At 38.2% G+C, this 13,900-nt stretch overlaps 1 long non-coding RNA gene across 1 annotated transcript in view; it reads right to left on the bottom strand.

Annotated features, from left to right (window-relative positions):
• Nucleotides 1-1,895: 1,895 nt before the first annotated feature.
• The window catches only part of LOC141555559 (uncharacterized), a 58,132-nt gene continuing 46,127 nt past the window's right edge, over nucleotides 1,896-13,900 (bottom strand). The window contains exons 4-5 of the long non-coding RNA XR_012486255.1: nucleotides 3,800-3,909; nucleotides 1,896-3,129 (exon numbers count right to left, since the gene is read on the bottom strand). This is a non-coding gene — a long non-coding RNA (uncharacterized LOC141555559). The remainder of the gene's footprint in view (nucleotides 3,130-3,799; nucleotides 3,910-13,900) is intronic.

The raw sequence follows: 13,900 nt of genomic DNA, 5'->3' as shown, positions 1-13,900 counted from the left end.
GAATTACCCAAAAATGTAAGGAAGTTGTTAGGAAATTGGACTTTTCCCCTATTTAAAGCAAGTGATCTCAGAGAATCCTTCCAACTCTGACAACCTAAGATTCTGTTACCTGGTTTTCTACTTACTCATTTTGTGATCCTGAGAAAGTGCCTAAAGTACTTAGAATCACAGTTGCTTTACTGTAAACTGGGGACACTATTTTTACTATCCAACTCACTGGCTATTGTGAGAAAAGCAAGCACTTAAGAAATGTATGTCATTATTATCAGACCCTTTTCATCTACCACCACCTCCAAACCTATTCCTAATCTGCTGTTCCCTTAAAAGTCAGATAACCAAGATTATTAGTATTGTGTGTAAGGTTAGAATAAATAGGTTGTGAGGGAGGATCTCGAAAGCCTTCTCATGAGTAAAATGCAAGGACTTTGGAGATATTTGTTTGGTCTTCTCAAATCTTTTTTCCTTCTTTCCTGATTCCCTGATGTCCTGGATGACCTTTTTATCATTAGCTAGTGTCCTATTTTGACTGCTTCGACCCACCTAATAGCTAGAGGTGCTACTAAGATATAAATTCCTATAAGTATAAGTGAGGTGATGTGAGGAATCAAGTCACTGTTATTAGTATTATTGTTATTAGTATTTATTATCTACTGAAACTATAAGAACAATCCCTATTTTGAAAAACTCCTTTCATAGGAAGAAAACACATTTGTATTAGATATGGCTTATTGTAACTACTTTTTGCTTGTATGGTAAGTTTTCTTTGAAACAAAAATAGTCATACAAGCACTTTTTTGTTGTAGCAAATAACTAGAAACAAAAAGGGTACCCATTATCTGGGGAAAGGTTGAACAAATTAAGCCATGATGGATTTTATTGAACATAAGAAATGTCAAAAGTGACAGTTTCAAAGAATCCCTGGAAAGATTTTTATGAACTGATGCAGAGTAAAATGAGTAGAACTAGAAAATCAATTTATTGTAAGAACATTGTAAAGAAAAACAACTTGGCAATACTTAATAAAGAAGTATCCTACTCAGATCACACATTTCCCTAAGTGAAGAATAAACTTTACATTTTTAGACATGGCAATTGTGTGGATTTTCGTTTTTACTTGATTATGCTTTTTTTTTTTTTAACCATGATTATGTTTTCCTTTTTGCATGACAGGTAAGGGGATTTAGAGGAAGAAGTATTAGCCCCCTCTCCCCAAAAAGAAGAAAAATGGGTTAGTGAATCATTTCTTAAAATGCTCAGAGGAAAACTAAAGGAATTCAGAAAGAAACACATATAAGCAGTATATATTAAATGAAATATACTTTTTAGAAAAGTATTACAAATTACAAAAAAAATTACAAGATATATGTCACAACAATTCATTTTTCACACATAATTATATTTTTTCTATTCTACTTTGAATGTGGAAATGTTCTTTTTTTCCCCTTCTTTCTTTGGTGTTTACTAAATTTGGAATAAAAAGTTTTAAGTATACCCCTTCCCCCAGCTCTAAGATAGCAGTAGGTTTTACCAAGGTTGTTCTTAAGCCAACTTAAGAAGACTGCCTACCTTAAAATAATTATCACTTCCCAAAGCTTCTTATTGCTTATCATCCTTAAGGATTTTTTATAAGGAGCAGTTTATCAGAGGTTTTCCCCAGAAAACATGAGCCTACATCTGGGGCCAGTGAGTGTCTTGACCATGTGTTAAGACCAATTTGCCAGAAGACCAATTATACATGCAGAAAAAACTGGACAATAGCTAGGCATGTGTGTGCTAGCCAATTAGTACTCAGAAAAAAAAAAAAAAACTTTTCAGCATATAAAACATGCACTCTGACCAGTTTTTTTTTAATTTTTTTATTATATATTTTTTTATAATACTATCCCTTGTATTCATTTTTCCAAATTATCCCCCCCTCCCTCTACTCCCTCCCCCCGATGACAGGCAATCCCATACATTTTACATGTGTTACAATATAACCTAGATACAATATACGTGTGTAAATACCATTTTCTTGTTGCACAATAAGCATTAGATTCCGAAGGTACATGTAACCTGGGCAGACAGATATTAGTGCTAACAATTTACATTCACTTCTCAGTGTTCCTTCTCTGGGTGTAGTTGTTTCTGTCCATCATTGATCAACTGGAAGTGAGTTGGATCTTCTTTATGTTGAAGATTTCCATTTCCATCAGAATACATCCTCATACAGTATTGTTGTTGAAGTGTACAGTGATCTCCTGGTCCTGCTCATTTCACTCAGCATCAGTTGATTTAAGTCTCTCCAGGCCTCTCTGTATTCCTCCTGCTGGTCATTTCTTACAGAGCAATAATATTCCATAACCTTCATATACCACAATTTACCCAACCATTCTCCAGTTGATGGACATCCATTCATCTTCCAGTTTCTAGCTACAACAAAAAGAGCTGCCACAAACATTTTGGCATATACAGGTCCCTTTCCCCTCTTTAGTATTTCTTTGGGATATAAGCCCAATAACAGCAATGCTGGGTCAAAGGGTATGCACAGTTTGACAACTTTTTGGGCATAATTCCAAATTGCTCTCCAGAATGGCTGGATTCTTTCACAACTCCACCAACAATGCATCAGTGTCCCAGTTTTCCCACATCCCCTCCAACATTCATCATTATTTGTTCCTGTCATCTTAGCCAATCTGACAGGTGTGTAGTGGTATCTCAGAGTTGTCTTAATTTGCATTTCTCTGATCAGTAGTGATTTGGAACACTCTTTCATGTGAGTGGATATAGTTTCAGTTTCTTCATCTGAGAATTGCACTCTGACCAGTTTTTATCCTTAGATTGTATACTCCTTGAGGGCAAGAACTCTTTTCCCTCTTTTTGTATCCCCACTGCTTAGCACAGTTCTGGAACACGGTAGGTAGTTTATAAATATTTATTGAATTGAAGTGAAAAAAATTAACACTCGAGTAATAGTTAGAAATAGAGAAGGTGAGGGCTTATTAACGAGAAACTACTTGGACCTCAAAGATCATTAGTATGGGACTTTCCTTGTGGAGGAAATCTATTATTTCAATGTTCCATACCTGCCTGAGGAACAGAATTGACACGAGCTTGGGTGTAGAGAGATTCTGGTCTTCTTGCTTTTAGCTTCAAGAGAAAAAACATAGTTCAGAGTAATGTCAAAAGTATAACTTTTTATATAAGCATCAAGTATTATATGACCACGAAAAACATATGTGGATTCTTATTGCTTTTATCAGAGTGGAGACGTCTGGTAGAGAACCAGAAACTCTATAAGAGGGATCCCTCTTCTGAAAGCGTCTCTCAGAAAGCTTCAGAAGCTTTCATGCTCCTTGCAATAACTCTTCATGCAAGATCCAGCCAGTTCTAACACATATGTCATAATTCATACTCTTCTATAAACCCCATTGGACTATATGGGAGCCTTGTATTGAGTTTTGCTTCTGGATCTACACAGAAGTAATGTATACCACAAGGCCATACGCTGAGAGAGTATTTGCTGCTAATAGGTGCAAAATAATAGGAAATGCTGACTCCCCCTTTCAACCTCAAATACTGCTTGTCTTCTGGAAGTATGAAGTTAAAACATAGCCAAGTTTCATATAGACAAGGTATTGGGATACTAGAGAGGGAGTGTGGTGTAGTGTGTGGAGAGCTGGTCCTAGAGGCAAGATAACCCGTGCTCAATGGCTACTTCTGATTCTTCATATACTTAGTAGCTCCTTAATAGCACATCACACAAGCTTCTCCATGATTGTTTCCTTTTTTGTCAAATAAACCTAACAAGAGCACCTACCTTACAGGGTGAGGGAGAGATGTGCAAGGCTGCCTCACACAGCCCTCCCTCACTTCAATCCAATTCACTTGTATGTCATAGCATCACCTCCCTGATGTCATGGTCCTCCTCTAGAATGAAAACCAAACAGCAACCTTTCAGGGTTATTGCAAGGATCAAATGAATTGATACATATAAAGCACTTTGGAAAACTTGCAAATTCTGTATAAATGATTAGCAGTCTTCCCAACAATAATAGTTCCCCTAACCAATCTGAGTCTCAAATTCCTCATATGTGAAATGTAAATGAAAATAATATTTGTAATATCTGCCTCAGAAGATTTGCTATTGTGAGACATTGAGATCCTACATATAAATCAATTAGCAACCTTTAAAGCAGAAATCTCTTACATATACGGAGGATTTAGGAGGAAAAACTATTTAGAGCACTATTCGATCATGTCTCCTTATGGAGTGGTAGTAACACTGAATTTTTAAAAGCTCCATCAACAGAATATAAGCCAGGACAGGTGCTACAAGTCTGGAGAGACTTAGGTAAGAATTGTGTGTCTGTCAGCATCCTAGGAACAGCTTAGAAAGGTGTGGATGGGCCCAGCAGCAGAAGGCTGCCCATCTGGAAATGAGGTCCTAAATAAGCAGCATCCAAACAGAAGAGGAACATAGCAAGAGGACAAGAGCAATAACATTGGGAGGGAAGGACTCCTGTTCTATTGGACTGTATAGCACTCAAAGGGTTCTGGATGGCACACTAGGGCTTGGGACTAGAGAGGGAGGGATGAGATTGACTTGTTGATGTATTTGAGAGATAAAGATCAAAGGTATAAGGAAACTTGGTCATTTCAAGAGAGGGAATCCTACCAGGGAGAGAAGCTCCAGGAATACACCTGGGGTTTCAATGGTCCTCAAACTTCTTAAATAGGGGCCAGTTCACTGTCCCTCAGACTGTTGGAGAGCCGGACTATAGTAAAAACAAAAGCTCACCCTCTGCCTCCTCCCCTCAGTCCATTTGCCATAACCCGGAAGGCCGCATAAACGTCCTCAGCGGGTTGCATCTGGCCTGCAGGTGGTAGTTTGAGAACCCCTGGGTTACATTATTCCTTAAAATTAATTTACCTGTTCTCTACAGGATGCTGTTCTAAGAACCTGAAAAGATGCAACATTTGGATAAAACATGGGTTATGCACTCTTGGAAGTTATATATATAGCTCATGTACATACAGGGAGATGGAATGAAAATTCAGGTATCTATGCTATATAATATTATAAAAAGTATACTCATGAATTGTCCCCCAAAAACATATTATAATGATGCCCAAGGGAAAGGTCAGTAATAAATAAACGGATCATAATATCACAGGATTTAGAACTGGAAGGGACCTTAGAAGCTATCTAGTCCAAAGGACTCTTTGGAGGTGCTCAAGGCCCTTTCAGGGGATCCTCAAGGTCAAAACTATTTTAATAATAATACTAAGATATTATTTTGTTATTAAAATATTCCTCCCTTTTCCAAATACATATTTGTGTGAGACTGGATTTTCTTCGTATACTTCAACCAGAGCAGCAAATTACAATAGATTGAATGCAGAAGCAGTTATGAGAATCCAGCTGTCTTCTATTATTCCAGACATTAAAGATATTTACAAAAGTATATAAAACAATGCCATTCTTCTCACTAATTTTTTGTTTTTGAATATGTTCATACCTATGTGTTATATTAACATGAGCTTATTTTTGTTATTTTAAAATTAATACATTTAAAAGTTATCAGTTTTAATTTCACACACAGTAAATATTGATGGGTATAACCTGCATAATTTTTGGGAGGGTCTTCAATACTTTTAAAAGTAGAAAGCTTAAGCCAAGGGCTTAAGTGATTTGCCCAAGTTTTTCACATAGGTGACTGAGAAAGGTGTGGATGGGCTTGCAGCAGAAGGCTGACCATCTGTTAATGAAGTCCAAAAAAAAAAAAAAAAAATAGCTGCATCCAACCAGAAGAGGAAAATGGCAGGTGAACAATAGCAATAATCCTGTTCTATTGGATTCTCTAGCACTGAAAAGGTTCTGGGTAGCAGGCTAGGATTTGGAACTAAAGAGGGAAGGATGAAATTGATGTGTTAATGTAGTTAAGAGATAAAGATCAAAGATATAAGGAGACTGAGATTTGATTCTAAACCCAGTATTCTCTTGGCTTCTTGGAAAAGGTGAAATTTGAGGTGACTACAATAGGAAGAGAGGACACTCCAGGGACAGAGAAGAGCTTGAACAAAGACTTAGAGATCAGACGGGCTTCGGCGCAGAGATTAGAGAGGAATGATATGAAATAAGGCTGAAAAGGCTGGACAATCAGATTGAGAAGGGCCTTGAATGAACTCAAAGGAGTTTGAAGTTTCCTTTGTGGGAAGTAAGAGATTTGTGAATATTTCGGAACATAAAAGTGAAATGTGATTTCCACACCCCATCTCCACCCCTCACTCCCCACTTTCTACTACAAAGACAATGGGAATGAATTTGTCTCAAGAAATAATGAGCTCCCCATCACCAGTGTTGTGAAGGGCTACTTGAAGGGAATGTTTCAGAAATGATTTCTATTTTCAGTAGAGGTTTTGGACTAGATGCCTTCCAATACTGAGCTGGTAAGAAGAGTAAAGTAGGCAATATGGTTGTTGAGTTACTCAGGGAGTAAGAAGACCAGGGAATTGGGGGTGATGGGGAATGGGTAAACATGCAGATCTAACTGAGTCTTTCAAGATAAATACCTCAGTGGTCCTTAAACTTTTTAAATAGGGGGCCAGTTCACTGTCCCTCAGACTGTTGGAGGGCCAGACTATAGTAGTATTGAAGTACATAGTATTCTCTATCTACTCTGGGCACTTAAGAGAATTATAAGGACACTATTATTAAATATTTTGTCCCATAATTCATAGAGAGCTATGTCCTGGGATTTAATAAGGCTCATAAACCCTGACTCATAGGCTCATAAGATATCAAAACTTAATAAAATCTTAGAACATGATCTATAGACCATCAAAGCTAGAAGGAACTTAGAACCTAGACTGTAAGAACTGGAACACAGACTATCAGATTATTAGAACATGGAATGTCAGAACTGGGAGGGATCTTTGAGACCATCTAATCAAATTCCCTTCATAATCAGGCATGCATGGTGAAAAAAATTAAACGACACAAGCAAACCAAAAAATCCTTTGATTTGAAATCAAAAGACTTAGTAGTGTGAGAATATGACTTCCTCAGTTTCTCCATCTGTAAAATGAAGATAATAGTTTTGGGATAATAATACTTATTTTGTCACAAAGCTATTAAGAAAAAAAAAGTATAAAGTTTTATAGAAATAAGAACTCTGATTATTGTTATGTTTTGAGAAGACTGACTCAGAAAGGAGAATTCTCTTGCCCAAAGTCACAAAACTAATAAACTGTAGAATCCAGTTTTCATTCCTATCTTAATACAAAGTCAGTAGCCAGGAAACAGAAATTTTGTCCCTAATACCAACTGGACTCCCACATACTTCATTGCCTCTGATTCAATTTTCCCTGTCCTGTCCTTTCTATTAAATCTGGTCCCCAAGTTAATGTCCCAAGACTAGGAATAGGAGGAACATTAGGAGTAAATGCTACCTCCTAGGGTGAGACAGCTGAACAAATATCTGTCCCTGCTAGGGATGAGGACATTAGAGGAGAATATGTCCAAAATGAAAGTGGGGAGAAAGGGATGGCTGATGTCTTCATTGTTCTTGTTCAAGAAAGCAGGGAGGGGGGCCTGGAGGGGTTTGTTCCAGCTATTCTTGGTCTGTCTGAGTTTGATGATACACAGGCTTTACTTGGGGTTGTCAGGGAAAAGGGAGGAGTAAACTCAGCTGGGAAAGCTAAGGATGAAAAGGTGAGCCTAGTCCAGTCTTTCTGCCCCTCCTTCAGCAGCACTAATTGTACCACTTTTCAAATGTAAGTGCTGTGAATGCACATATATACATATACAATTATCCCTTCACAACTGTCCCCTTTGTGGTTTCAATATATCATGGGTCAGCATAAGAAATTACATAGGAATTTTGGGGGAGTCTTGTGGAAGTTGCAAATGACACATGAAAGCTTGCAGAAACTCAGATTTTCATAAAATATATGTACATTATTATATAATATCAATATATTAGATATTTTAATACCATAATCATTCAGACTTCTTCTCTAGTATAAAAGGAGGGCCAGAAAATTTTATGCAGATGTGTGTATGTATGTATCCACACAAAATATTTTTGTTAATTTTTTAAAATGACAAAACAAATTATAATAGCTTTGTCTTAGATATACATTTTGCAGAGTAGTTTCCTTTCAACAATTCTATAAGGCAATTCAAATATGATTCTTCTTGTTTACAGAAAACTGAGACCCAGCGAGTCTGGTACTCTTTATCCCCCTGGTCTTGGAATTGCCAACTCTCTGGGGAGAGTCCTGGTAGAGAGGGAAGAATAAGGCTGGAGAAGAATGACTGAAAACTAGAATTCCAACATTCAGCCTGAATAGTCTGACCACTGGGGCTCCCGTTGAGCACACCAGATGAGGAGCAGACTGGACAGGGACAGAAAGGATACTGGGGAGCAGGCAGAAGAAGGCAGTGGCTCCAGATCATGTGGCCATGGACCCAGGTGGCTTTGGAATGTACCCCGAGGGGTTGCCCATGTAGGCAATAATCCAGGGCCAAGAATGGGGAGCCCAGAGCTGACTTGAAGGGTTTTACGCTTGGCCAGCCCACGAGCTGGTGACACAGCAGATTCCAGAGGCCCCACCTGGAACTGCAGCTGCCCTGGCCTGGCCTGGCCTGGGAGGGATGGACCCAGCCAGAATAGGGATTTCTCAGCCCCAGCCTGATGGGAACAGCTCCCACCCTCTACTCCCAGCCCAGGGGCCATCACTGGTGCTAGTCAGTAACTGTTCTGCTTCCATCTGAATTCTTTCTTAAGATCCTGGAGAATCCGTAATGGGAAAAGCAGCAGGTTTGGAGTCAGTGTCCATTGTATGACCTTAGTCAGTCAGTTCCCTTCCCTGATCTTCATTTTCCTCCTTTATAAAATAAGGGATTCAGACTAGATGATTTCTATGGGCTGTTCCAGCTCTAAATCCACTACTTCAAGTAAATATTGTGGTTTCCTCCTCTCCCTTTTTCTCTTCTTACTCCTCCTCCTCCTCACCTTGTCCAGGTCTCTACCAGATTCAGGCCCTGCCTGAGGCAGCTAATCTCCCCCAGAATAGGAAGGACTAAATCAGATGATGGTTGATATTATCTGTCCCATGAGTTATAGAATCACAAGATTCAAAATCCAATACAACCTTTTCCTTTTACTGATGTTAAGAAATGTTAAGTGACTTATTCCAAGTCACAAAGGCATAAAGTGGCAGGAGCCAAATTGTGAACCCAAGTCCTCTGAGACTGACCCTAGAGTGGCCTTAACCCAATAATACACATGGAAGCCTAAAAATGCTGCAGAAGGGAGAGGGGAGAGAAAGAAAAATTGGAACTCAAAAGATGTAAAAAATGAATGTTAAAAATGTTATTTACATGTAATTGAGAAAAAAGAAAGGAAGGGAGAGAGGGAGAGAAGAAAAGAGAAAGGAAGGGAAGAAGGAAGAGAAAGAAAAGGAAGGAAGAAAGGAAAGAAGGAAAAAAGGAAGAAAGAAAAGGAAAAATGGAAGGAGAGAAGGAAGAAAAGAAATGAAGGAAAGAAGAAAAGAAAGGAAGAAATGAAGGAAGGAAAGAAGGAAGGAAAAGAAAGAAAGAAAGAAAGAAAGAAAGAAAGAAAGAAAGAAAGAAAGAAAGAAAGAAAGAAAGAAAGAAAGAAAGAAAGAAAGAAAGAAAGAAAGAAAGAAAGAAAGAAAGAAAGAAAGAAAGAAAGAAAGAAAGAAAGAAAGAAAGAAAGAAAGAAAAGAAAGAAAGAAAGAAAGAAAGAAAGAAAGAAAAGAAAGAAAGAAAGAAAGAAAGAAAGAAAGAAAGAAAGAAAGAAAGAAAGAAAGAAAGAAAGAAAGAAGTGAAGGAAGGAAAAAAGGAAGGAAGAGAAAGAAAGAAAGAAAGAAAGAAAGAAAGAGAAAGAAAGAAAAAAGAAAGAAAGAAAAAAAAGAAGGAAGGAAGGAAGAAAAGAAGGAAGGAGAGAAGGAAGGAGAGAAGGAAGGAAGGAAGAGAAAAAAAGAAAGAAAAAAAAAGAAGGAAGGAAGGAAGAAAAGAAGGAAGGAGAGAAGGAAGGAAGGAAGAGAAAAAAAAGAAAGAAAAAGAAAGAAAGAATTATGACTGAACAATGTTTCAAGGGCTGGCTATAGGACCAAGCCTCTGGTCTATGTAACTGTAAAACCAAGATAGATGTGTTTATATTATGTTCTTTGCAAAAATTTGTGTATGTGTATACTGGAAGTAGGTCTATTTGCAGGTCTATTTATAGAGTAGGAATATATTTGCATATGTGTAAAGAGAGGGGTTAGGATTTAGGGGCTGTAGAGAATCAGATTTTTGGAACAGAAAGGCAACATGGAGGTTATCCAGTTCATCTTTTCACCAATTTCAGAACATTATATGTTATAAGGCACCTTCCAACTCTGATGTTGTGTAACTCAATAAGATAGAACACTGCGCCTAAATTCAGAAAGAAAGCTCTCAGTTCATACTCAGCCTCAGATACTCACTAGCTATATGACCCTGGGGAAATCACATAGCCTCTGTTTGCCTCAGTTTCCTCATCTATAAAATTAGGATAAAAGGCAATGAGGTGGCACAGTACCAGGCCTGGAGTCAGGAGGACTCATCTTCTCAGACATTCATTAGCTGTGCAGTCCTGGGTGAGTCACTTTACCTTGTTAACCTCAATTTCCTCATCTGTAAAATGAGCTGGAGAAGGAAATGGAAACTATTCTTTGCTGACTCTTAAGGTGCTGATTTCTAAGCCATGAATTTGGAGTGATAGCCTTACTTCAGAGAACACTCGAGGGTAACCCTGCCTAGCCCAGGAAAGGAATACAGATGAATCATTTTACTTTATTTGTATATTTGTGTAGAGTGGCAGCTCCTTTATCTTTACAACTCAACATTTACTGGGGAAATATAATCCATACACAAGTAACTAGACGGTAGGAGAAGATTCTGGAGATATGTAAGTAAACTACTATCACTGTAGTGAAGTTACACAAAATTGGAGAGTCAGAGAATGTTTCCTGGAGGAGGAAAGCCTTAACGCTGTGAATTTGGAATCCTTCTACTTAGAAGGACCAGTTCTGCTGGAATCAAATTCTTCATTTTCACTGAATTTGAAAATAAGAGTGAAAATGGGTATATGAGATGGATTATTGCTGCTTTCCTTTTGCATCTTTCTGGGTTTTGGGACCAAAGGTTGGGGGTAGAGAGGCAGGATTGGTGAAGATAGAAATATTCTTGTGCACAGGCCTGGTTCAAATACTGCCTCTGCCATTTATTACCTGTGCAATATTGAATCAGTCTGTGGGAAGAAAACAAGCATTTAGCAAAGTGCCAGGCACATTTACAAATACTATCTTATGGACCTCAGCTTTTTGATCTGTAAAGTAAGCAGGTGGACTTGAGAACCTCAGAGATCCCTTGTATCCCTAAATCCTATGGCTCTTATTCTCCCCTTCCTTTTCAACTAGCTGCTTCCTTTCTTTCTTCGCTACTGACCCTCTGAACTTTACTGCCATGCCTTGTGACTTCCTCACTCAGGGACTTCTCTAAGGATCCCTTTCCCATTGGTGAGTTCTTCCTGGGGTCTCCATTTTGGGAAGAGGCACAAGTTGGCTTTTATTTCTGCCCCACTCTGCTTCTGACGCCCTAAACCTAGTGTGTCACCATGATTCCTGTAGGAGCCCTTCCTCTGCTCCCCCACTTTATAACTCTCTTTTATGTGTTCCCCCATTAAATGTAAGCCCCTGGAGGGCAGGAACTGTTTCTTTCGGTTTATATTTGTACTCCTCCAACTTGTGCTTGATAAATGCTTACTGACTGACTGGTCCAGCCTTTGTGCATACACTTTGAACACATTCCCTCTTAATATTTACCTTGAAGATTCTCATCCTTAGCTACCTGCAGCTGAGGTACCATTTCTTTTTGAGAGAAGGGATTGCTGCAACTCCTACAGAGCTGAATCAGAAGCAAGCAGAATTACACGCCCTCCAAGACTACAAGAGCAGAGTTTGACCTACATGTGAATTCCTAATAAACTGAAAATGGAGAGGAGTCAACAAAGGAAAATGCCAAATACTGAGAGAAGTGAAAAGGGTAAACCCAAAAGAAAAGAATAACGGCTCATAGTCTGATTGTAACCTCAAAGGAAAAATGTCATATAAGTTATAAGACAACGTGGAACAAATGAAATGAAGTACAAACTAATATAGCTGTGGAAGTTATAGAAGAAAATTGCTACTTTTGAAGAGATAGTGACAAGAATTATTCAAGAATTGAATATTTGAAAAATTAGAATGTACCAACCAAAAAACCCCAAACCCAAATTCAACCTAAAAATGATTCCAAAACAGAACAAGAAATGTTAAAAGAAAATCAAAAGATGGGGGGAGTGGAGAAAAACAGTGTTAGATATTTGTGATGAAAAAAGAAATGTAAATTGTTACTGGATGATTTTTTATACATTTTGGAGGGTCCTATACCCTTTATATGCAGTGCTGCCTATTTAACCCATCCTGATGGGAGTAGGTTTCAGAACTTTGATCCCTTCTCCCCCCATAATGCTTCCGTGTCTATTCTCTCTCTGCACCTCGGTTGTATAACATAATTACTATTTTTACCTTAACTCTGCCCCGATCTTTCTTTTGTGCTACTCTATTGCTGTGTCGGTCTTAAACATATGGTATACATTTCCCATGTAAAAAAAAATAAAATAAGCCAGAAACACTTTGTCCACCTTAAATTCCATAAGTAAAAGAAAGGGAGAGAATAGGGAATTTTCATTATTTGTGTTTGCATTTCTAGCATCTGGCAACTGGTCTATGAGTAGACAAATCAAAAGGAAGTTGCCTGAGAGTAAGAGGACTTTCCCTGGGTCATGCACAACTACTGTCAGAAGTGGGATTTGAATCTAGGTTTCCTTACTCCAATTCCAATCTTCTACCTGGAATGTTCCCTTTATACCTTGCACATAGTGCTTATTACTGTGCCCGTGATTAGTAAATATCAGATTAAATTTGTTGAATTCCATGTCCTTAGGAGCTTCTGTGACAGGACTTCCACCGAAGTGAGTCCCTCTTCCCACAATCAGGGGTGGAGGGAAATATCTTTCCATATTATAAAACAGAATGCAAGATCTTAGTTCTATAGTATTATTAATATAGCCCTGTATTAAATAGCTTTCTGTTTTCAATCGACCTTGGTGTGTATGTTGGCCTGAAAACCCGACCACCATTTACAACAATGTTTCTATGGGAAAATACTTGGAATCTAACCCTCTAACCAATTGCGGAAGGTCTGTATCATAGAATCCCAAAAAATTAGGGTTGGAAAGATCATTAGAAATGAACTAGTTTAGTCTCTTCATTTTAAAAAGAAAGAAACTAAAAATAAAGTAAAAAGAAGGAAATTGAGGACCAGAAAAGGGAAATACTTTGCCCCAAATCACCCCAGTATATGGGTGGCAAGACTAGAATCCAGGCCTCCTGGCTTCTGGCCCCTTGTTTTTTCCATTGCCTCGTTCTGTTAGGTGCTTCTGGCTTTGTGCATATAGTATTAGAGTGTGGATGCCCTTCTGTACTTCTGTGTTATTTGTAAATGAATAATTCTGTGTTTAAAGGAATTGAGGGATTATCTACTTTTGTATAAACAGGTGTCTTCAAATAAATATGTACAGGGTCTTACACAGAGTAAGTAGACACTCAATAAATATCTATTGAATTGAGTATTCTTGTAGAGGGCATTTTTTATGTGCCTTTAGTTTGTGTCCGGCAGCTACATGGTGCAGAATTCCAGAACTGAAGAAAGGAAGACTCCTGTTCAAATTCAGTCTCAGACACTTACTACCTATGTGACCCCAGGCAAATCACTTAACCCTATTTGCCTCAGTTTCCTCATCTGTAAAATAAACCTGAG

The sequence above is a fragment of the Sminthopsis crassicaudata genome, chromosome 2, assembly GCF_048593235.1.
Source record: "Sminthopsis crassicaudata isolate SCR6 chromosome 2, ASM4859323v1, whole genome shotgun sequence".
In the NCBI taxonomy this organism is placed as follows: Eukaryota; Metazoa; Chordata; class Mammalia; order Dasyuromorphia; family Dasyuridae; genus Sminthopsis; species Sminthopsis crassicaudata.
The sequence above is the reverse complement of the archived record's forward strand: the minus strand, read 5'-3'. Positions and strand labels throughout refer to the sequence as shown.